The sequence below is a fragment of the Triturus cristatus genome, chromosome 4_1 (genome assembly GCF_964204655.1).
Source record: "Triturus cristatus chromosome 4_1, aTriCri1.1, whole genome shotgun sequence".
NCBI classification, from domain to species: Eukaryota; Metazoa; Chordata; class Amphibia; order Caudata; family Salamandridae; genus Triturus; species Triturus cristatus.
This window is the reverse complement of record NC_140585.1, coordinates 910,409,104-910,432,094: the sequence shown is the minus strand read 5'-3', so window position 1 is coordinate 910,432,094 and position 22,991 is coordinate 910,409,104. Positions and strand designations below refer to the sequence as shown.

Genomic DNA, 22,991 nt, shown 5'->3' with positions numbered 1-22,991 from the left:
CATAGCAGAAAAATCATGCATGTGGCAGAGGATCGTCGATAGGGTGAATGCTGTTGCGCCCATCAGAAGGACCAGGAATGAATGCCAAGCCAGGTGGTACGATCTGCGGAGGGCAGTCAAGCGCAAAATGAACAAGGACTACGCCCAGAGCAACATCACTGGAGGTGGGCTGCCCCGCAGACCAGTACATTACCATCCCTGGGAGGAGAAGGTGATGGCCCTGCTTCCGCCGGTGGGAGTACACGGAGTCCAAGGAGCGGCAGAGCCTGGTGAGTACACAAAAAACTTACGTAACATGGGGGTAATGCCATCCACACCCCAACTACACCAAATGCACGCAACTACCCCCAAGCCCTCACCTGACACAACCACACTCAAAAACAACGCTCATGTCACTAACATGTGCATGCCCCATTCACAAAGCAAGGCCATGTCCCAAGCTGCACGAACCACAAACACAAGACTGGATGTCCGTGATGCTGGGAGGGTGGGGCTAAAAAAACACATTGTTCAACTCAGAAGCAGACATCATTGCCCTCAGCCCATATGGCCCAGGTGCATACCCATGCACCATGCTCAATGCACAGGGACTGGCTAAGTACTGACAAGGTAGCTGACACTTGGCCCAGCTGTAGGCAGCACAAGGCCCCCTGTGACCACTGTAAACTCAAACACCAACACCACAAGCTCAGATATCTAGGACAGGAACTCACACTCACTGTCATGCCAGCATGCTCCATGAGGGGACAGACACATCACCTGGGAGACCCAATGCCAAATCACACTACACCCAACAGCAGGCCCTGTCACACACACCCCTTTCACAAGCACACACCCCCGGGGCAGGCAATGGATTTACCCACTCTCACAATGGACATGTGACACAACAAGATCAATCCATAGCCAAAGAAGCATCACAGCCAAAAATCTACATGTCAAACACTCATGAGAACATATCAATCTGTCCCCCACAACATACCCATCCACAAGAGAACATTGAGAGGAATGCTAGGCACATCCAACTACCTGGAGGAACTGTGCCAACTTGAATATGTATGAAACATGGATGTCGCATGAAACAGCATTAACAATGTCTCTCTCTCACACACAGGGCAATGTCATGGATCTCCCCCCAACAATGGGGGGAAGAATCACAGTCCCAGGCTCGGCAGGAAGCTGATCCCACCGGCAGTGACGACTCTCAACACTCCGTGGATGACCCCAACCCACCTGGACCCTCTGGTGCCCAAGCCCCTGCAGCACCTGCTTCAGGTACATCTGTGCCAACCACCACCCCCATTCCTGCCACATCCCAGGAGACACCCAGGAGCCCTGCCCGCACTGAACAACTGAGCCAGTCTGACCTGGAGGGACAAGGTTCTCCGGGCACCCAGGAGGAGGCAGACAACCCCGCAAATGCCATCCCTCAGGGGTCCCGTAGACCCGATGTGCCCACAACGGCAGGCCAGGCTCGTGTGGGCAGGGGTGGTGGGAGTGGAGGCAGGCGGAGGCGAGAACCTGACCAGCCAGCTGAAGGGACCGGTATGTCACACATACGCCACATCCTGGACACATACCGGCGTGACACCAGGGCCATCAGCCAGGTAGTGGAGACCCTCACAGAGATTAAGAACCAGCAGGCCGAGCAATACGCTAGTCAACAACAACACCAAGGACGGATGGAGGCAAGACTGGCTGAGCTCCTGGCGGTGCAAACGGACATAAGCCTTTCACTCCGTCGGATCGCCGACAACATGGGCAACCCTCCCTGTGCCACCAGGCGAAGACCACCACCAGCCACAGGGAGGGAGGAGTAGGAGGATTCTTCCGACGGAGCGTCCCAAACATCGTCAAGGCCTGCATCTGAGGGTCCCCTGAGGAAGGTGGGTCGTCCACGGAAAAGACCGTGAGAGGCAGTGGACCATCCACATCTCCCAGGTCACCTGGCCTGGCACCTGGCCTTCATGCGCAACAGCAGCAACTCATTCACTGTCATTCTCTGCCACATGGACTTGCTGGTCACAGTCTGACCAATGATGACAAACACTGTGGTCTGGACTCTGATGACTTCAAATGCCAAGGATCCCATCTCCCCCTGTGAACTTTGGATTCTAGGCACACTGTATAGCACCTATTTTTCCCCACAAAACATGCCCCCCACCGAGAATAAAACTAAATTTCTTTAATTAGATGTTGCAGTCATTTTGCATGAGTCCACAACATACGTGTGGGGAAATGTCAAACTATGCCTGAGTGTTGAACTAACTCCAGCCATCCATACCCTGGGATCTGAGTCTGGTACAGGACACACATGGGTCACAATGTATCATCCAATTCAGATATGGAGCACAATACTCACCCGTGATGGCCTCAAGCTGCTGAGGGGGGGCTTGCAATACTGTGCGGATAGACCAATTTGGAAGAGTATCATCAAGGCGTAGAGGTCATGGCTCATGTCGAGGTTCCCGGGGAGGGAGTCCCAGGTATGTTTGGCCAGGTGGGAGAACTATGTCCTGCATGCTGGATTTCGGTGGATGTGAAGAATGGTGGCCAGGGCAAGGTTAGATGCACGGAGTTGGCCCAACGCGGTCTTGGATGACAGACGTCCAAGGTTGGTTTGGGGTCTGGGGTTGTGGACTGCCTCCTGAGTGTGGGTGAGGAGTGTGAAGGTCATCCTGCAGCAGACAGTGATCCATTGCAGCTATCTCAGGTGGACGGTGATGTGGCTGGGGCGCGGGATGTTGAAGCTGAGGTGTGCAGGAGCACCCTGGATGTGGACAAGTTTTCCGGGAGTTTGGCTGTACTTGCTCCGTAGAGGGCGGGGCTGTAGTTGACACGGCTGGTGTCGTGGACCTGGGGGACGGTCTGTCTTGCCTTGGAGTGGATCTATCTGTGGATCATGTGCATCATGCGGAGGGTGTTGCAGCATGAGGTACAGATGCTGGTGAGTTGCATGGCAAATGTGAGCGACAAATCCATGATGCACACCATCTTGTGTGCGTGGCCACTGGGTGCTTATGTAGGGCCCTGGCGGGTGGGACACAAGGAGTTGACCCAGCTGTAAGGGGACAATCCTCAGATGATTACCTCAGTCCTGTACAAGTCCAGCCTCAGGTGGCTGATGTTCAGCCATTCATCAACGGACCTCATGCCTTCTTGAATGTTGGAACTGGCAATGGCTGCGTCTTTCGTGAGGGTGAGGAGCACCTGGCTGTCAATGGCATACGAGCTGATGATGAGGTTGTGTGCGCATGTGATGGTGGAGAGGGGGGTCCTGGACACATTGAAGATTGGCACGCTGAGAGATGATCCCTGGGCCATGTTCCAGATGACGCCACTATACTACATGCTGAAGGCTTGAGTCCCACTCCCATGGCCTTGTTGGTGTACGGAGCCGGTGTGGAGTAGGAGGGACATGACCTGGTTGGTGTGACAGGGCCTGGAAGGCGGGGCAGCACTGTGTAGGCAGTTGGAGTTGCACACTCAGCATGCAAAGGTGTCGTGTGTGCGCTTAGGGTATGCCTGAGAGCAGGCAGTTGATTTTCGGATGGACATTGCTTGGAGGGTGGCTGCAACATCAGACTGTAGTGTGATGTGGGTCATGCAAGGACATGAGGCTCGTGCAATGTGCACGTTGCATGCGCTGACGGTCCTACCTTTGGCACCGCGTGGCCGCAACAGTGGCACAGACAAGCTGATGACAGCCAAATGAATGGGTGGAGGGAGGAAGGGAGGAGCATCTTTGAGGCGTGTGTGTTGCAGAATCCGGCAACTTTGTGGACCCTTGCTGCAGGGGCCGCAGCAGCAGGCGGCATGTCCTGGAAACTATGCCGAAAGTAGCACACAAAGACAAGGATGTCAGAAAGGACAACTGCAACAGGCGTATGTAAAGGAAGGGGTGTCCGGTCACCCATGGCAGACCCAGAGAAAATGGATGCACAATCACCAAAGATGACTGACACAGGATCAGGAAACAGAAGGCCGAGCTGCGCACAGGAGACACACCCTCAGCAGGCGTTGATGGCCTGTTGTGGGGACCAACATGGCCAAATACATACACAACCATGGACTTCATGCACAATAGAGATTCTAACCCATGAAGAACTACATGCATGTTGCCAAACTACACATAGAATCATATGCACAATCTTTGGCAACTATGCCAGAGATGCCGCATGCAAAGTGGCAAGAGACCTGCATTGACAGAGATGAGGCACCTTGGAGGGTGAGTAACACCTTTATTACTCAGGCTCACACTAAGGGAAATGCATCAATATGAACAGACTCACAGGTCATTTGGCTGAACATGTGGGACCTACACTGGATACCCCCTTCACAACACAGATGTTGTAAATCCAAATGAACTGGCACACAAGTTAAGGGGATGAGCCAAACACCCCCTGCTGCACACAGAGAGGCTACAATTCCCCATTGAGCCTCTTATGGGGATGTCCCACACTATGTCCACCCGTAGCATCCCGTATGTTTCTGAGGCAAGTTTTACACACATTGATGCCTTCATCAGAATCCACAAACCATTACAGATGACTGTCACGAAGGTTGACTATCAATTCATGGGAGTCATTCTACATGTCATGTGCCCCATGGTGAGTCGACATGTATGCATGGTAACACAACATGCACAGGAGCACACGTCCCACCCCCAAAATGCCATGCTGCAATCCTTACCCAAAATGACTTTTCCCCATGTCCGTGCATGGAACGCTGAATCAGCACACGTTGAAATACTCATGAGGAATAGCAGGAGGCCAACGATGACACGACCAGACAACATGCGCAAGAACCTGTGGATGACAGACACACAAGAAGTCAGCTAAAAGATTGTTATCCGCATACATGGTCATTTACTCTACAGGAATAATGTTGTCACCATGCGAATTGAAAATTTAGTGTCTCAGCTAAAATGTGTGGAATGACATCATCACTCGAGTGACACATCAGAACACACATCTAAGTCACTTAGCATACAGTCAGCTGGACACACACATTGCAACACATGCCACACAAGGCTCAAAGCGTGCACACTCAGACCCAGTGACTCACCATTATGAGAAGAAGTTGCGTATGAGCTGACTCCGGATATCCTCCTCCTCCTCCTCCTCCTCCTCCTCCTCACTTGCCTCGTGACCTTCATCCTCCACGGGTGGATATTCCTGCTCATCCTGCTCCAGGATGAGTGGCACTGCCTTCTCCACTGCCATGTTGTGCAGCATGCAGCACACGAGGAAGATTTTGCAGACCTTTGCCGGTGCATATGGGAGGGACCCGCCTGTCTTGTGAAGGCACCGGAATCGGCTCTTCAGGAGGCCAAACGTCCTCTCAATCACTCGCCTGGTCTGCCCGTGTGCATTGTTGTAACGGCGATCTGCAGCTGATCTTGGGTTGCGGAGAGGCGTCATCAGCCATGGCATGTTGGGATAGCCCGAGTCCCCTACATGGAAACATCATGTAAAGAAGTGGGTCAGGAGATGCCGTAAGATACAAAGATACCGCAAAACACAGGACAAACAGAGTATACCGACCAACAAGACATGCTCGTTTGTTGTACAGCCGCAGCATCATTTGTGGCACCCTGCTACGCCTCATGATGTAGGCATCGTGTGCTGACCCTGGAAAACGTGCACAGTTATGGGAAATCAGCATGTTAGCAAGACACACCACAAGGGCATTTATAGAGTGGTAATGTTTACGGTTGCGATAGGCTACCTCCTGTGCCTGTGGTGGTACCAAAGCCACATGTGTCCCATCAATGGACCCAATTACATGGGGCATCCCTCCCAGGGCATAGAAATCACCCTTGACACCTGTCAACTCCTCAGGAGTCGGAAAATGGATGAATTCATCCAGGTGCTCCAACATGGCTGCTAAAACATCATGCAGGACACGGCTGAACATTGTCTGTGACATGCCACCAACATCAGCTATGGTGAATTGAAAAGTACCTGTGGCAAAAAAATGTAGGGCCGCCATCACCTTCATCTTGGGGGTCAGCGCAGTAGGATACCTGTGTCGTGGTTGGAGCTGTGGTGCCAGCTTGGCGGTCAAGTCCTCAATCAACTGTTGGGTGAATCTGTAAAGTTGTATGCAGTCACGTTTCCTCATGGCACCCAAGTCTAGCATTGGTCTGGGCACAGCCGGTGCCCTGCAGAAAATTGGAATGAATAACGAAGAGTGAGAACATACCAACATCAATGTCAATGAACTGAGCACATGCTCAACTGCTAATACACATCTGCTAAATACAGAGTCTGGTCTGTGTAATACATCCAGGACACGTATGCCAGCCAGGTGATACTCCTATGAAAAGCAAGCTAGACCTGTTGATTGGCAAGTCTACATGACATAACCTGACACGAGCCGTGGGCCAGTGTAAGTGAACAGCCAGAGACATCACAAGAGTGACATACATCCAAATATCTGCATTTGAAGGATGTCATCTCACACAGACACCTGACGGAAAGCTAGACGCACAGGTCACATGGAATGTGAAAACACAGACATTGAGGCAACGCAGATATGTCCTCATGTCTAAATATCATGTTCGATGCATACAGACACAAGCTCATGGGAACACATGACACACACATGACATTGTCACATCGGGGCACGCTGGTCGTTAAATGTCAGTTGTTAGTGTCCCTGTCCCTGGCATCAGGGGACAGTTGCGGGTGGTGGTGACTGTGCCATACCAGTGATGCTGTGCTTGACACGTTTGTACTACATGCACACATGTGCAAAGTGTGAAGGAGAAGTGTGCTTCATAGTGCCCCATCACACATAACATGTGTACACAGGTCACCACACATCAATTGTGCAAATACATGAGGAGACATGTGCAATATCACTGCCTGACACACCTAGGCCCTGCACATGTAGGACTGCAATGACAATGATTTGATGTACATCCTTGTGTGAGTCTGAGACCTCCATTCCTTTCGCGTGCGCATCCCATCACCAGTGTACGCGTGTGAAACACACCGTACACACGCTCTGAGGCCGTGTGTACGGTCCGTATCACTATAGTAGTGGTGCCAAAGGAGCACGCGTGGTACGGACTATACACACGTACGTGTACTACCTTAGTACGTGTACTACCAGTGCCTTCACGTACGTGTACTACCAGTGCATACCCGTACGTGTAGGCACTGGTAGTACACGTACCCGTAAGTGTACTACCAGTGCCTACACGTACAGGTACGCACTGGTAGTACACGTACGTGTACTACCAGTGCCTACACGTACTTGTACTACCAGTGTGTACGTGTACTACCAGTGCCTACACATTCATGTAGGCACTGATAGTACACGTATGTGTAGGCACTGGTCGTACACGTATGGGTACGTGTACTACCAGTGCGTACCCATACGTGTAGGCACTGGTAGTACACGTACGTGTAGGCACTGGTAGTACACGTACGGGTACATGTACTACCAGTGCGTACCCGTACATGTAGGCACTGGTAGTAAACGTACGGGTACGTGTACTACCAGTGCCTGCACGTACATGTACTACCAGTGCGTACCTGTACATGTAGGCACGTACACATACGTGTAGGCACTGGTAGTACACGTACCCGTACGTGTACTACCAGTGCCTACACATACGTGTACTACCAGTGCCCACACATACGTGTACTACCAGTGCATACACGTACGTGTAGGCACTGGTAGTACACGTACGGGTACGTGTACTACCAGTGTACTACCAGTGCGTACCCGTATGTGTTGGCACGTACACGTATGTGTAGGCACTGGTAGTACACGTACCCGTACGTGTACTACCAGTGCCTACACGTACGTGTACTACCAGTGCCTACACATACGTGTACTACCAGTGCCTACACGTACGTGTACTACCAGTGCGTACCTGTACTACCAGTGCGTACACATACGTGTAGGCACTGGTAGTACACGTACCCGTACGTGTACTACCAGTGCCTACACGTACGGGTACGCACTGGTAGTACACGTACATGTACTTAGGTAGTACACGTACGTGTACTACCGGTGCGTACACGTACGTGTCAAATGCACTGTGCAACTGGTGCCGTAGGGGTACGTGTGAAACGCACCGTACCTGTGTGTGGATTCGAAAATTACATAGGGGACACATAAGGGCCAAGTATTAGGCACTAAATGCATGCTGGTTGTCATGGATACAGAGTTTTCAGTTCAAATTTTTCCATCAGGTGTCCTGGAAAAGTCAGTTGGCCACAAAATACAATGTTGCAAAGCGGTTGTTGACTTGACATGATGCTCAAAATTTGAATGATGCTAATGCTGTCACTGGTGTATGTGGAAAGTGATTGGAGTAAACGTAAGATGCGAATGAATCTGACCAATCACTATGTATTCCTCCAAATGAATGCCCCTCAGCAAGACAGATATAAGTCAGCCAGAACCCATGAGAGGGCACTTGCCTGCACAACTTTCCTGTTGACAACACTGCTGCTGTCTGTGCTTCCTCTGGCACCATGTCAAGGTCTGTGGAGAGGGCCCAGCCATTCACCCAGGAGAAGAATGAGGCATTGCTGGATGCCATCCTCCCACAGTTCCCCAGCCTGTATGGGAGACCAGGGGAGCAGGTGAGTGCTGACTTCACTACCTTTGACTGTGCACCTTTTTTGTGACTGTCACTTCTGGCATTGTGTCCAGGTGTGACAGACATGCAATGTTGTTTAGAGTGGGTCCCAGGGGGGGCGAATGGCTTATGTCTCTCCTGCAGAGCATGATGTAGTTCATGTGTGCACTCCTCACTTGCATTGTGCTTACTGTTACATTCACTGCATAGTGCATGACACATTCAGCCTGGCTAATCCTTTGTGGCATTTTCGGTCTATAGTCCTGAGGTGATTCAGTGGTCCCCCCGGTGTGACAGGTGACTGTACCCACAGATGTGTGTGAGTTTAGTGGAGCTGTGGTGAGAGTGTCCAAGTGATGTGTACGCCCCCTGGACATTGATGTGTGTGAATGTTCCTTGTCATGTGGGTGAGTGTCTATGTGAAGTGTTGCACCACAGCTGCATGGAGGAGGCTACAGCTCTACCCATCTGATGTGAGAAGTAAGCCGTGCTGTGTGTCTGACTTGCTGAGCTAGCCCCATACCTGTGACACCCCACAGGCAAGTGCACATGTGCAGAGTGAGGTTTGTATCCGCTGTTGCCAATGCCAGGTGATTGATCTGTGCCTGTGTGTGTCTGTGTACTCTGCTGAGGTTGCGTCAGTGGCCTGGGGCATGTAACTGCTTGGAGGTGCTGTCCATCAGCCTGGTGTTGCTTGTGATGCACAGTGTGTGCCATGATCATGGAGTGTGTCGCAACCCTCATGTCACCTGTGTACTTTTAATTTCTGATGGATACATCTGCCAGTGGATTCCTCACCTTGTGAATATCCCCTGCGCCAGCAACATTCGGAAACTTTTGTAGCAGTCCACGCCGATGGGGTCGACGACAACGTCACAGAGACGCGGCTCCGCTCACGACTCCGCTGACGTCACCGGCTCCATAAGAAGACCTCGTCGGCGTGATGACGTCATTTCCCTTTTTTCCGCGCCGTCGAAGCCAACGGATTTCGGGAATCGCTGTTGTTAGCGTCGTTTATACTTTGTGTATTTTCGTAGTTTTTCCTGTCTTCTTTGAAGATGTCGACAAAGAAGTCTGGGTTTAAGCCTTGCCGGGAGTGTGGCAAGCATATGTCCATCACTGACCCACATGAGGACTGTGTGTGGTGTTTATCCTCGGACCACTATGTGGATGGCTGTACCAGCTGCCGAAAGATGAGCATGAAGGCTCTGAAGGAACGGGAGGCAAAGCTCTTTATTGCCAGAATGAAGAAGGACAAGAGAGGGAGAAGGAGATCGAGATCGAGGTCTCGATCGAAGTCGAGGTCGGCGTCGAAGTCGACTTCAGGGCATGCTTCTCGAGCTAAGAAGCACAAGAAAAAGAGAAGACACTCCTCTCAGCACCATTCAGATAAGAGCACGGCGCCGAAGCCGAAGTCTCCTGCTCGGCGTCGAAGGGACTCTGTTTCTCCTTCTCCTGTGCCAGGTTCGCCTGCTGGTCCTTCATCTCCGGTGGTCTCTTTGTCTCCGGCTTTGCCAGTTCCAGCCCAGACTCCGACGCCGGTTCCATCTCCGGCTCCGGTTCCGTCTCCGGCTCCATCTCCGGCCCCGGAAGATCTTCAAGCCCCGGGTAAGCCTGCGACGCCGTTGATTCCACCGCCGGCGCCGGTTGGCCCGAGTCCGGTGGGGCCTGGCCAGTATCCTGCTTTCCCTGGGCCAGGTCAGGACCCATCACATTACTTAAATGCAATGTATGGGGTATTTGCTTGTGCCATGTATGTCCCTGGTGCACCTGCGGGTCCGACGGGTCCTTTGGCATTTAACTTAGGGGTGCCGCAAGTATATCCTCAGGCCCCTTTCTATCCATTTTATCCAGCGACGCCGTCTTGGAATCCTCCGGCTCCAAGAACGTCGATGCCGCTTCCATCCTCGCCGGCTCCGGCTCGACCTCGTTCGACGCCGATGGCTCCGCCGGATCCACGGTCGATGCCGGCACCGGCGCCGTCGGAGTCGATTACGGCGCCGCCGACGCCGAGGATTCGAATTCGCTCCAGAAGGGAGACTCAAAGGATTATTGAGGAGCTGAGATACCTTCAGGAGGAAGCGGAGGATGGAGAATTGGTGGAGTCGGATGAGGTTTTTGACGAGCTTAAGGAAGCTAGTGGCTTGGACCTGTCTCCTGAGTGGGAGATTACTCCGCCATCAGATGAGCCATCCAAGGACGTTGCACCCTACCATGCAGTCATAAGGAGAGCTGCGGAGTTACTTGGTCTCCAACTTCCAACAACGGAGTTTAAGTCAAACATCTTGACTGAAGTCTTGCATTCTCCCACAGCGGTGTCAAAACCATTGCTTCCATTTAATGAGGCCATTGCAGAACCTGTGTTGGAGGTGTGGCGCAAACCTTTTTCTGCTCCTGCGGTGTCTAAGAATATCGCTAGGAGATACAGAGCGGCCCCAGGTGATCCCGAATTTTTGTCGTCTCATCCATCGCCTGAGAGCTTAGTAATTCAGGCGGCTTGTTCTGGGAAGTCTAAAGGAGCCTTTCCACAGGTCCCTGGGGACAGAGAGGCAAAAAGGCTGGACCAGTCGGCAAAGAAGGTGTTTTCATCAGCCAGCATGGCTTTGAAATCGACTAACGCCACATGTCTTTTGGGACGCTATGTACATGCGCTGATGGATTCGGCTAAGAAACTGGTGCCGAAGCTACCTGATGAGGATAGATCTGGTTTTAACGACATCTTGACTGATGCTCAGGCGGCTGCGCGGCAAGTGATCCAAAGTGGGCTGGACACAGCAGATTCTGTTGCAAGGATCATTGGGTCGTCGGTTGCAACTAGAAGAAGTGCTTGGTTGAGAACTTCTGAGTTCTCTCAAGATGTGCAAACAACCCTATTGGATCTACCGTTTGATGGGTCTGGCCTCTTTGGGAAAAAGGCAGATGCTGCTCTAGAAAGATTCAAAGAGAGCAAGGCAACTGCTAAATCTTTGGGACTCCAGTCTCAGTTGAGAGGGTCTTTTAAGAGGTACAGAGGTTTTGGAAGGACATCTTTTCGAACCTATAGGCAGACTCAGCAGCAGCAACAGCAGCAGCAGCAAGGTTCCTCGTCGAGAGGTTACAGAGGAAGAATCAGGGGTCGCACACGTGGCCATGAGCTCTCCTCCTCCTCTTCCTCTTCCTCAGCCCCTCCCACCACCGCAAAACAGCCCTAGATCCGCCATTCCGGATCATGCTGGTCCTGTGGGGGGCCGGCTTACCCATTTTCTACAAGATTGGGAATCTGTAACTACAGATCTCTGGGTTCTAGATCTTGTGGAAAATGGGTATGCCCTTCCCTTTCGGGAATTCCCTCCAAATTACCCTCCTTGCCAAGGGGCTTGCTCGGAGGACCACCGTCTTCTCCTGCAGGAGGAAGTCCTGAAGTTGTTTCAGAAAGGTGCGATAGAGGTGGTTCCAGAGCAGGAGAGGGGCCAGGGATGCTACTCCCGGTATTTCCTGATTCCGAAAAAGGACGGCAGATTGCGTCCGATATTGGACCTCAGGATCTTGAATCTTTATCTAAAGCAAGAGAAGTTCAAGATGCTCACCCTTGCTCAGGTTCTTCAAGCGCTGAATCGGGAGGACTGGATGGTGTCCATCGACTTGCAGGATGCGTATTTTCACATCCCAATCCTGAAGTCGCACAGACAGTATCTCCGTTTCACGGTAGGGTCGCAACATTATCAGTTTGCGGTCCTCCCGTTTGGTCTTACTTCTGCACCTCGGGTCTTCACGAAGGTGATGGCAGTGGTGGCAGCCCATCTCAGAAGGTCAGGGGTCTCGGTTTTCCCCTATCTGGACGACTGGCTGATCAAGGCGGAGTCTCCAGAGAAGGTGCTGCATCATCTGCGGGATACAACTCAACTGTTGTACAACTTGGGTTTTTCGATAAATGTGCCCAAATCTCACCTGGTGCCCTCTCAGCGCAACCTGTTCATAGGTGCGGTACTGGACACTACTGTTTGTCGAGCATTCCCTCCTCCTCAAAGGATTCTCGACATACAGGAAATGATTCCTTTATTTTACAACGGAGCGGTTGTTCCGGTCCTGAAGGTCCTTCGCCTGCTCGGTCTGTTTGCTTCTTGCATTCTGTTGGTCAACCATGCACGCTGGCACATGAGGGCGCTCCAGTGGTGCCTCCGCAGGCAGTGGTATCAGCACAAGGGAGATCTCAGGGAGTCTGTGAGGATCTCCAGAGAAGCTGCAGCGGATCTGTCTTGGTGGGGCATGGAGGGCAATCTGTCTCAAGGAAAGCATTTCCATCTTCCTCCATCGGTGGCCACAGTGATAACGGATGCATCCACCTTAGGGTGGGGTGCTCATCTGGGGGATCTGGAGATCAAGGGTCTTTGGTCTCCAGAGGAAAGGTTGCTTCACATCAACCTTCTGGAATTGCGGGTGATACGTTTGGCGCTCAAGGCCTTCCTCCCTTCCCTTCGCGGTCAGTCTGTTCAAGTCCTGACGGACAACACTACCGCGATGTGCTATATAAACAAACAGGGAGGAGTGGGGTCTCTTTGTCTCTGCAGAGAGGCCCTGCATCTATGGTCCTGGGCTCAGGACCATCAGATTTGACTGATGGCAAATCATCTGGCCGGAGTGCTGAACGTGCGTGCGGACAGTCTCAGTCGGCAGTTCTCCGCCGACCACGAGTGGAGGCTCCATCCGGAGGTGGTTCGTCACGTCTTTCGGACGTGGGGAACTCCTCGGGTGGATCTATTTGCCACCCGCGAGAACACGCACTGTCCGTTGTTCTGCAGTCTCCAGTATCCGATGCAGGGGGCGTTGGGGGACGCGTTTCAGTTGAGTTGGGGCTCTCGACTCGACCGGGCCCAAGTTATATTGATCGCCCCGGATTGGCCAAGAAGGGTGTGGTACACAGATCTTCTCCACCTCTCCTCGTGCCCTCCGCTCCGTCTCCCTCTGAGGGCAGACCTCCTCTCGCAGTCGGAGGGGCAGGTTCTACACCCCCACCTCCAGAGCTTACACCTTCATGCCTGGAGATTTAACGGGGCAACCTAAATTCTTTCTCTCTCCCGACGGATGTGGTGGATGTTATTTTATCGGCCAGGCGACACTCCACCAAGTCCATTTACTCATATAGGTGGTCGAAATTTGTTCTCTGGTGTGGAGAGAGGTCCATTGATCCTTTGAAGGCTCGTCTGTCTAATATTCTACAGTTTGCCCTTTCTCTTGCTCAGCATGGCTTTGCTGTGGCTATGGTGAAAGGATATTTATCGGCTCTGTCGGCTTTCCTTTGTTTGCCGGATCAGCCGTCATTATTCAAATCACCTATTGTTCTTCGTTTTATAAAGGGCCTTACAAACAAGTTTCCTCCTACTACCTTTATTGTGCCTCAATGGGACTTAAATCTTGTACTAACCTATCTTATGGGTTCTCCCTTCGAACCCTTACACAAGTGTCCCTTGAGGTTGTTGTCCTTTAAGACAGTTTTCCTCGTTGCAATCACCTCGGCAAGGAGGGTAAGTGAGCTTCAAGCTCTAAGTTCAAAACCCCCATTCTTGACCATTCATGCTGAACGAATGGTACTCAGGACCAGCGCTGCATTTTTGCCTAAGGTGGTAACTCCCTTCCATTTGGGGCAGTCCATTACCCTTCCTTCTTTCTATCCTCCCCCTCACCCTTCCAAGGAGGAGGAGAGACTTCACCGCTTGGACCCTAAGAGGGCGGTGAGCTTCTACCTGGACAGGACAAGGGACTCCAGGATTGATGACCAGCTCTTTGTGGGCTTTGCTGGCTGCAGGAAGGGTCGAGCGGTGCACAAGCGCACCCTTTCCAGGTGGATTGTCTTGTGCATCAAGATATGCTACTCCCTAGCTGGTAAGGAGCCTCCGGAGAGTTTGAGGGCTCATTCTACCAGAGCAAAGTCTTCCACATCTGCCTTAGCTAGGGGTGTTCCGGTGGAGGACATTTGTAGGGCGGCAACTTGGGCCTCCCTCCACACCTTCGCAAGACATTATTGCTTAGACACCGAGGTGAGGAGGGACGGACATTTTGCGCGATCCGTCCTTCAGGATTTTCTGGTATAGAAGGGTGGACACCCTCCTCCGGGAGTGGGGACTGCTGTGGAATCTATTCACAAGGTGAGGAATCCACTGGCAGATGTATCCATCAGAAGAACAAGTTACTTACCTTCGGTAACGCTTTTTCTGGTGGATACAGTATCTGCCTGTGGATTCCTCACTGACCCACCCGCCTCCACGTTGTCCGTCCTTCTATACCAGTATTTCTATGCCTGTAATTCTATTGATGGGTTTCAAATGTGTTTATCACTGTTAAAAGCATTATGTTATTTCTTGTGCTTTGTTATTTATTTTCCACACTGAGTGTGTTGATATGCATATTGTGTACTGTGTATACTGTGTATATATATTGCTGTAAGTCCGTCCGTGTGCCTCGAAGGCACGGAAAAAAGGGGCGGAACTGACGTCATCACGCCGACGAGGTCTTCTTATGGAGCCGGTGACGTCAGCGGAGTCGCGAGCGGAGCCGTGTCTCTGTGACGTCGTCGTCGACCCCATCGGCGTGGACTGCTACAAAAGTTTCCGAATGTTGCTGGTGCAGGGGATATTCACAAGGTGAGGAATCCACAGGCAGATACTGTATCCACCAGAAAAAGCGTTACCGAAGGTAAGTAACTTGTTCGCCATGTAGTGCATTGGGGCTTACACAGAGGACAATATCCATCTGACAAAGATGCTATTCCTTGGCAGCATCCTATGCCCTGTTCAACATATCAAAGATGTTCAAATGTGTATCTCTCTGACATGGAGCAGGTGTAGTGATGTTGTCTCACTTTGTCATCCTCACAGGTAACTGCCTACGAGAAGGGGGAGATCTGGAAGCGGGCCGTCAGGGCCATGAGATCGGCGGAAGGTCGCAGTCGGCACCTAGCCTAAGTCCGAAAACGGTGGCAGGACATCCGGTGCTGGACCCGGAGGATCGCCCGGGTCCAGCTGGGGCACCTCCACGCCCCCACGGCGGGTGCCGACACCTGACCCACCAGATGAAGCGTGTCCTGGCGGTGGTCTTCCCTGACATGGATAGGCAGTTCCAGGAGAGACAGCAGCAAGGAGGGGGTAGGTACATATGTGTTTGTTGTTGTCACCAACTTTTGGAGGTGCTCAGTCGCCTGGATACACTGCCAGGGTTTATATGTGCAGTGCATATCCTGTTCCCCCAAGTCAACCGGTGCTGTTATTCCTCCCTTCCCCTCCTTGACATGTGTTCCCTGGTCTGTGTGTAATCACTATTGCACATGGTCATCTAGGCTGCCAGTTGTCTCGTAATCATGTGTGTCATCCAACACTGTGCCCATTCTCTTAGGGTAGGTCGCTCCCCTGCCCCCGCAGCGCCACCAGTGCTTGCCTGCCTCCTTTTGTGCGATTCTGTGTGATTCTGACTGCTGCTCCCTTTTTTCCTTGTTCCCCGAGTGCGTGCCCGGCTGTTGTTGTGAGTGCTGCCCCCTTTTTTTTCCTTGTTCCCCGAGTGCGTGCCCGGCTATTGTTGTGAGTGCTGCCCCCTTTTTTTCCTTGTTCCCCGAGTGCGTGCCCGGCTGTTGTTGTGAGTGCTGCCCCCTTTTTTTCCTTGTTTCCCAAGTGCGTGCCCCCCAGAGTGCCTGGTTGTTGTTGTGCCCCCCTTTTAGTGCCCGGTTCCCCTTTGCTTCGTTTCTCTCGCTTCTCGTCTTTTTTCGCTTTTTTGCCCTCGCCGCTTTTCCTGCCATTTTTTCCCCCGCCTACCCTCCCACCACCCGCCTCCCAGCTGACCCCTCCTCCCCGGCTACCCCTTATATGGCGGCCACTGCGAGACTGCGCAGCGGACGTGCGCAGCGGGCGCGCCGCTGGCGCGCCGAAGGCGCGCCTAAGGCAAGCCCGTCTGCGCCCGTCTGCGCCTAGACCGCGCCCAGTGCCATGACCCCTGGCCCCCGCGACCCACACCTCCCACGCCTGACCTACGACACCACCGCCCTGACCAAACTCAACCCTGGCAGAGCGCCGGGCTGCTGCCGCACCACCCCGAGACGCACCCACGGTCTTTTTACCTGCCGCAACTGCCGATTCACCTGCCTACGGACCCCCAACGCACCCCACAAGAACAACACCCCCGGACACAACCTCGAGTGCATCCTGATCAACATGCGATCCGTCCACAGACACGCCATCGAACTGTGGAACCTAATCGACTCAACAGCCCCGGACATTGCATTCCTCACTGAGACCTGGATGAACCCCTCCTCGGCACCCGACATCACCATAGCCATCCCTGACGGATACAAAATCATCAGGAAAGACCGCACCAACCGCACCGGAGGCGGCATCGCCATTGTCCACAAAAGCTCCATCCGCATCACAACCAACATTGACCACACGCTCTCCGACTCTGAACACCTCCACTTCCAAATCCACAGCGACCCCAAAACTACCCTCAGAGGAACCCTCATCTACAGACCCCCCGGACCACGCACCAATTTCTGCGAAGACATCGCAGACTTCGTCAGCCCACACGCCCTCCCCTCCGCCGACTACATCCTTCTGGGAGACCTCAACTTCCACCTGGAGAACTACAACGACAACAACACCACCACCCTACTGGACAACCTCTCCAACCTCGGACTCAAGCAACTGGTCAACACCCCCACCCACTACGCCAGACACACGCTCAACCCCATCTTCTCCTCCAGCAAACACATCTCCTTCAACCACACCACCAAACTCTCCTGGACGGACCACAGCTGTGTCCACTTCAGCTACAGGAAAACCACAACCCACCACCACGCTCAACAACCACCGAGAAGACAATGGAACCGAATCACCGCCGACCAACTCACATCAGCTCTCTCCCAGAACCCGCCCACCAGCCCCTCAGACCCCAACGAAGCAGCCAACAACCTCACGAGCTGGATCTCCGACTGCGCTAACATCCTGGCTCCCCTGAAGACCCGAGCGAACGGAGCCAACCACAAAAGAAGCTCCTGGTTTAACTCCACCCTCAAGGACTCCAAAAAACGATGACGCACCTTCGCGGAAAACCTGGCGCCTCGACCAGACCGACAAGAACATGTCAGCCCTCAAAAACATAAAAAATAGGCGAGTTGCACTCCTTATGTACTACAAGTTTCTCCGATTTTAAACTTTTACTTTTAACCATTGCGTGCACAGTGGCGTCGCGCTCAGTCCAAACAGCACGTTTTTCGAAACAACAACATTTTCGGGACAACCTTCTGCCCCGATCCACTGGCACTGCCAAAACTGCATTTGCAAGTAATTGTTATTCTCGTATTCATCTTATCCAGTGTTCAAAACATTATTTATTCCCATAGGTAATCCATGTATTCCCTTTAGAATGATTCAGATCTTCATGCAAGATAAGGCCATTTTACATATTTCTGATGCTCCTGCCGGGCCATCCGGACCTCTTTCCAAGAACACGACTTAAGGCAAATTCATCCATAGCAGTTTATTTAAGATCCAATGCATTTCGGGCCTCAGGGGCCCTTCGTCATGGAAAACTGAAAGTAACAATTACACACGTTTTAATGTGTCATCTCAAAATATAAACTGACAACTAAAATAATGTTTAATGCTTAAAATTGAGCTCTTTTCTTAGTCACAATGGTTAATTCGATTGAAATGCATACTTTGCCATACTAAAAACCTCTCTTTCATCGTTAACATAAGTGGCTACCTATCGCTCAACCGTTAATCACCATGCTTTAGCCTTGACTTCTTGCGCCCCCCATCTGTTGATTAGCTTTCTTCCTAAACATCCCCATTCCAAATCTTTCCACCCTCGTAATGCTTGCTCCCGACTATCAATGTAAACATCCTTTCCTTTTTTTTAAAGATCAGCATTTCCTTGTCTAAAGAAGCATAACTCATCTGATCCTACCTGCTTAGAAGCAAAACAACCTCCTCGGTCCGTTTCAAGTATAATTTCTCCTTCCCCTTCCACCCTCGTGACTTTAAACACACTTTAACCCCTCCTCGCAAGAAGCCCTCCCTCTAATTACCACATGATTAGCACCTGTGTCACTTTAAAGAACTCCTGGGTTACCCTGAAAACACTACGGTACCCATGATGCACTTAAACATAAATAAATACTATATAATTAAACATGTTTAATACAACTCTATTCATTAAAGAGTATAGACAGTCTTTAGAACATGTGATTGATCCGATGTTTTGTTACTGTGATATTCTCGTTATTCTGACACCAAAAATAAACTTGCTGTGTGAACTTCGATGTTCAGCCTTGCATGAAGAAAAAATAATAAAGCTTCATTCCAAACTCTTCCTGTTGTATGATTCTCTTAGTGGGTGCTAACTCGAAGGGGCATTACTTGGGTAAACATCAAAAATAGGCGAGTTGCACTCCTTATGTACTACAAGTTTCTCCGATTTTAAACTTTTACTTTTAACCACTGCGTGCACAGTGGCGTCGTGCTCAGCCCAAACAGCACGTTTTTCGAAACAACAACATTTTCGGGACAACCTTCTGCCCCGATCCACTGGCACTGCCAAAACTGCATTTGCAAGTAATTGTTATTCTCGTATTCATCTTATCCAGTGTTCAAAACATTATTTATTACCATAGGTAATCCATGTATTCCCTTTAGAATGATTCAAATCTTCATGCAAGATAAGGCCATTTTGCATGAAGATCTGAATCATTCTAAAGGGAATACATGGATTACCTATGGGAATATATATATTTATTTATGTTTAAATGCATCATGGGTACCGTAGTGCTTTCAGGGTAACCCGGGAGTTCTTTAAAGTGACACAGGTGCTAATCATGTGGTAATTAGAGGGAGGGCTTCTTGCGAGGAGGGGTTAAAGTGTGTTTAAAGTCACGAGGGTGGAAGGGGAAGGAGAAATTATACTTGAAACGGAGCGAGGAGGTTGTTTTGCTTCTAAGCAGGTAGGATCAGATGAGTTATGCTTCTTTAGACAAGGAAATGCTGATCTTTAAAAAAAGGAAAGGAGGTTTACATTGATAGTCGGGAGCAAGCATTACGAGGGTGGAAAGATTTGGAATGGGGATGTTTAGGAAGAAAGCTAATCAACAGATGGGGGGCGCAAGAAGTCAAGGCTAAAGCATGGTGATTAACGGTTGAGCGATAGGTAGCCACTTATGTTAACGATGAAAGAGAGGTTTTTAGTATGGCAAAGTATGCATTTCAATCGAATTAACCATTGTGACTAAGAAAAGAGCTCAATTTTAAGCATTAAACATTATTTTAGTTGTCAGTTTATATTTTGAGATGACACATTAAAACGTGTGTAATTGTTACTTTCAGTTTTCCCTGACGAAGGGCCCTTGAGGCCCGAAATGCATTGGATTTTAAATAAACTGCTATGGATGAATTTGCTTTAAGTCGTGTTCTTGGAAAGAGGTTCGGATGGCCCGGCAGGAGCATCAGAAATATGTAAAATGGCCTTATCTTGCATGAAGATCTGAATCATTCTAAAGGGAATACATGGATTACCTATGGGAATAAATAATGTTTTGAACACTGGATAAGATGAATACGAGAATAACAATTACTTGCAAATGCAGTTTTGGCAGTGCCAGTGGATCGGGGCAGAAGGTTGTCCCGAAAATGTTGTTGAGCCCTCAAAAACGCCACCCGGAAACACCACCAACTCCTCCGCGCCGCAAGAAAATCTTCCTTCAAAGACAGACTTGACAACAACTCCCACAACAGCAAAGAACTTTTCGGGCATCGTCAGAGAACTCTCCAACCCCGACGCCGAAAACAACGCCATCACCCCCTCACAAGACCTCTGCGACTCCCTCGCAGCCTTCTTCCACCACAAAATCACCGACATCTACAACAGCTTCACTACAACAAACGCGAACCCACCACCAGAACCCACCCCCCACAGCACCACCATCCACGCCTGGAACCCGATCACCACCGAGGAAACCACCGGCATGATGAACTCCATCCACTCAGGATCACCCGCCGACCCATGCCCCCACCACATCTTCAACAAAGCCGACAACATCATCGCCACTCATCTCCGAGACGTCATCAACACATCCTTCACCACCGCCACCTTCCCCGAGAGCTGGAAACACGCCGAACTCAACGCCCTCCTCAAGAAGCCGACAGCAGACCCCACAGACCTCAAGAACTTCCGACCCATCTCTCTCCTCCCGTTCCCAGCAAAGGTTATTGAGAAAACCGTCAACACTCAACTGACTACCTTCCTCGAAACCAACGAATCACTCGACCCCTCGCAGTTCGGTTTCAGGGCCAACCACAGCACCGAGACCGCCCTCATCGCAGCCACGGACGACATCAGATCCCTGACCGACAAGGGAGAGACCGTGGCCCTCATACTCCTTGACCTCTCCACAGCCTTCGACACGGTATGCCACCGCTCCCTGATACAGCGCCTCAACAACGCCGGCATCCGAGGCAAGGCCTTGGACTGGATCATCTCGTTCCTCGCCGGAAGAACTCCGAGAGTCCGCCTCCCCCCCTTCAGATCAACAGCGACCAAGGTCATCTGCGGCGTCCCACAAGGATCCTCCCTCAGCCCTACCCTCTTCAACATCTACATGACGCCCCTGGCAAACATCGCACGCAAACACGGACTCAACCTCATCTACTACGCAGACAACACTCAACTCATCCTCTCCCTCACCAACGACCCTTCCTCTGCTAGAACCAGACTACACGAAGGAATGAACGAAGTAGCGGACTGGATGACGGACAGCCGGCTTAAACTCAACACCGACAAGACGGAAGTCCTCATCCTAGGCCCTACTCCCACCGCATGGGACGACTCCTGGTGGCCCCCTGCCCTAGGCAGAACTCCCCAACCCACCGACCACGCCCGCAACCTGGGCTTCATCCTGGACTCCTCCCTCTCCATGACCAGACAAGTCAACGCAGTCACATCGGCATGCTTCAACACCCTTCGCATGCTCCGCAAGATCTTCCACTGGATCCCCACCGACACAAGGAAGACCGTCAACCACGCCCTCATCACCAGCCGCCTGGACTACGGCAACACCCTCTATGCCAGCACCACGATCAAACTACAGAAGAAACTCCAACGAATCCAGAACGCCGCCGCACGCCTCATCCTGGACGTCCCGAGCCACCACCACATCTCCGGACACCTGGAAAAGCTTCACTGGCTCCCAGTCAGCAAGAGGATCATGTTCAGACTCCTCACGCACGCACACAAAGCCCTTCACAACCAAGGACCCAAACTCATCAACCACCGCGTCTCCTTCTACATACCCACCCGCACCCTGCGATCGACCGTACAAGCCCTGGCAGCCGTCCCCCGCATCCGCAAAGCCACCGCCGGAGGCAAATCTTTTTCCTACCTCGCAGCGAAGACCTGGAACTCTCTCCCCAGCCATCTCCGCTTAACACAGGACCACCTCTCCTTCAGAAGGCAGCTCAAGACCTGGCTGTACGAGCAATAACCCCCTCCCCCCCAGCGCCTTGAGACCCTTACGGGTGAGTAGCGTGCTTTATAAATGCCAATGATTGATTGATTGATTGTGTTCAGCATAGGTTGGCCTCTGTGACATTGTTCCCTGGCCTCATGTGTATTTATCTAAAGTGTGCTACATGTGTCCACTGTACAGGGAGACCCCATTTGGCTTGTGCATACTCACACTGGGCAGTGCCTGTGTGTCTATTCACAACTATCTGTTGATGGTTGTTTGTCACAAATATGTGTTGGCAGCCTCACGAGGTGATGTGGAGTACATTTTGGAATTCTTGATGCACATTTTTGTAAACCCTGATTAAGAGGTGTCACTTCTTGATCTGTCTCAATCACATTGTCTCAGGTATGGGGGGTTTGTGCGGGCGAGGCCTCCATGTCCAAACCTTATGTCTCCTTGCCAGGTCTGACCTGTGTGTGATAATTGGACAGACACTCAACATGCAGTGACCCAGTCATGTTGTGCAGGGTTTAATGTTTGTTCTTTGCAAAATGTGTCAATAGTTTAAATGCACGATTCCTGCTCATCCATTTTTGGCACCAGTGTGTGGTCCAGATGCTACATAGTTTTGTCTTTGTGTGCTGACATCTGTGTGGACATTCTGGCTTGCCATGAGGGTGTCTCCTCACTGCAGGTATGCCTTATTCCAACACAATTGCAGGCCCATTAGCTTATGCATTGGCCTGTGTTTGGACATGTGTGCTACTCCACATGACAGGCAGTGGGTCAGATGTGTTGCCAACTGTGTCATCATGGTACGGATGGCCATGTGACAGGTGGCATGATTCAAGTTGTTAGTCAAAAAGTATTGTACCTTGGCACTCACTAAACTTGTCAACATGTCTTCATGTTTTCAATGCTTGACTTTGA

General features: G+C 51.4%; 1 long non-coding RNA gene across 2 annotated transcripts in view; it reads right to left on the bottom strand.

The window, feature by feature from the left end:
* Positions 1–18,567, bottom strand: part of LOC146855780 (uncharacterized) — a 75,236-nt gene extending 56,669 nt beyond the window's left edge. The window contains exon 1 of one of the 2 annotated variants that reach the window (XR_014980876.1): positions 18,530–18,567. This is a non-coding gene — a long non-coding RNA (uncharacterized LOC146855780). The remainder of the gene's footprint in view (positions 1–18,529) is intronic. The other variant, XR_014980874.1, reaches the window with a different exon arrangement.
* Positions 18,568–22,991: the final 4,424 nt, after the last annotated feature.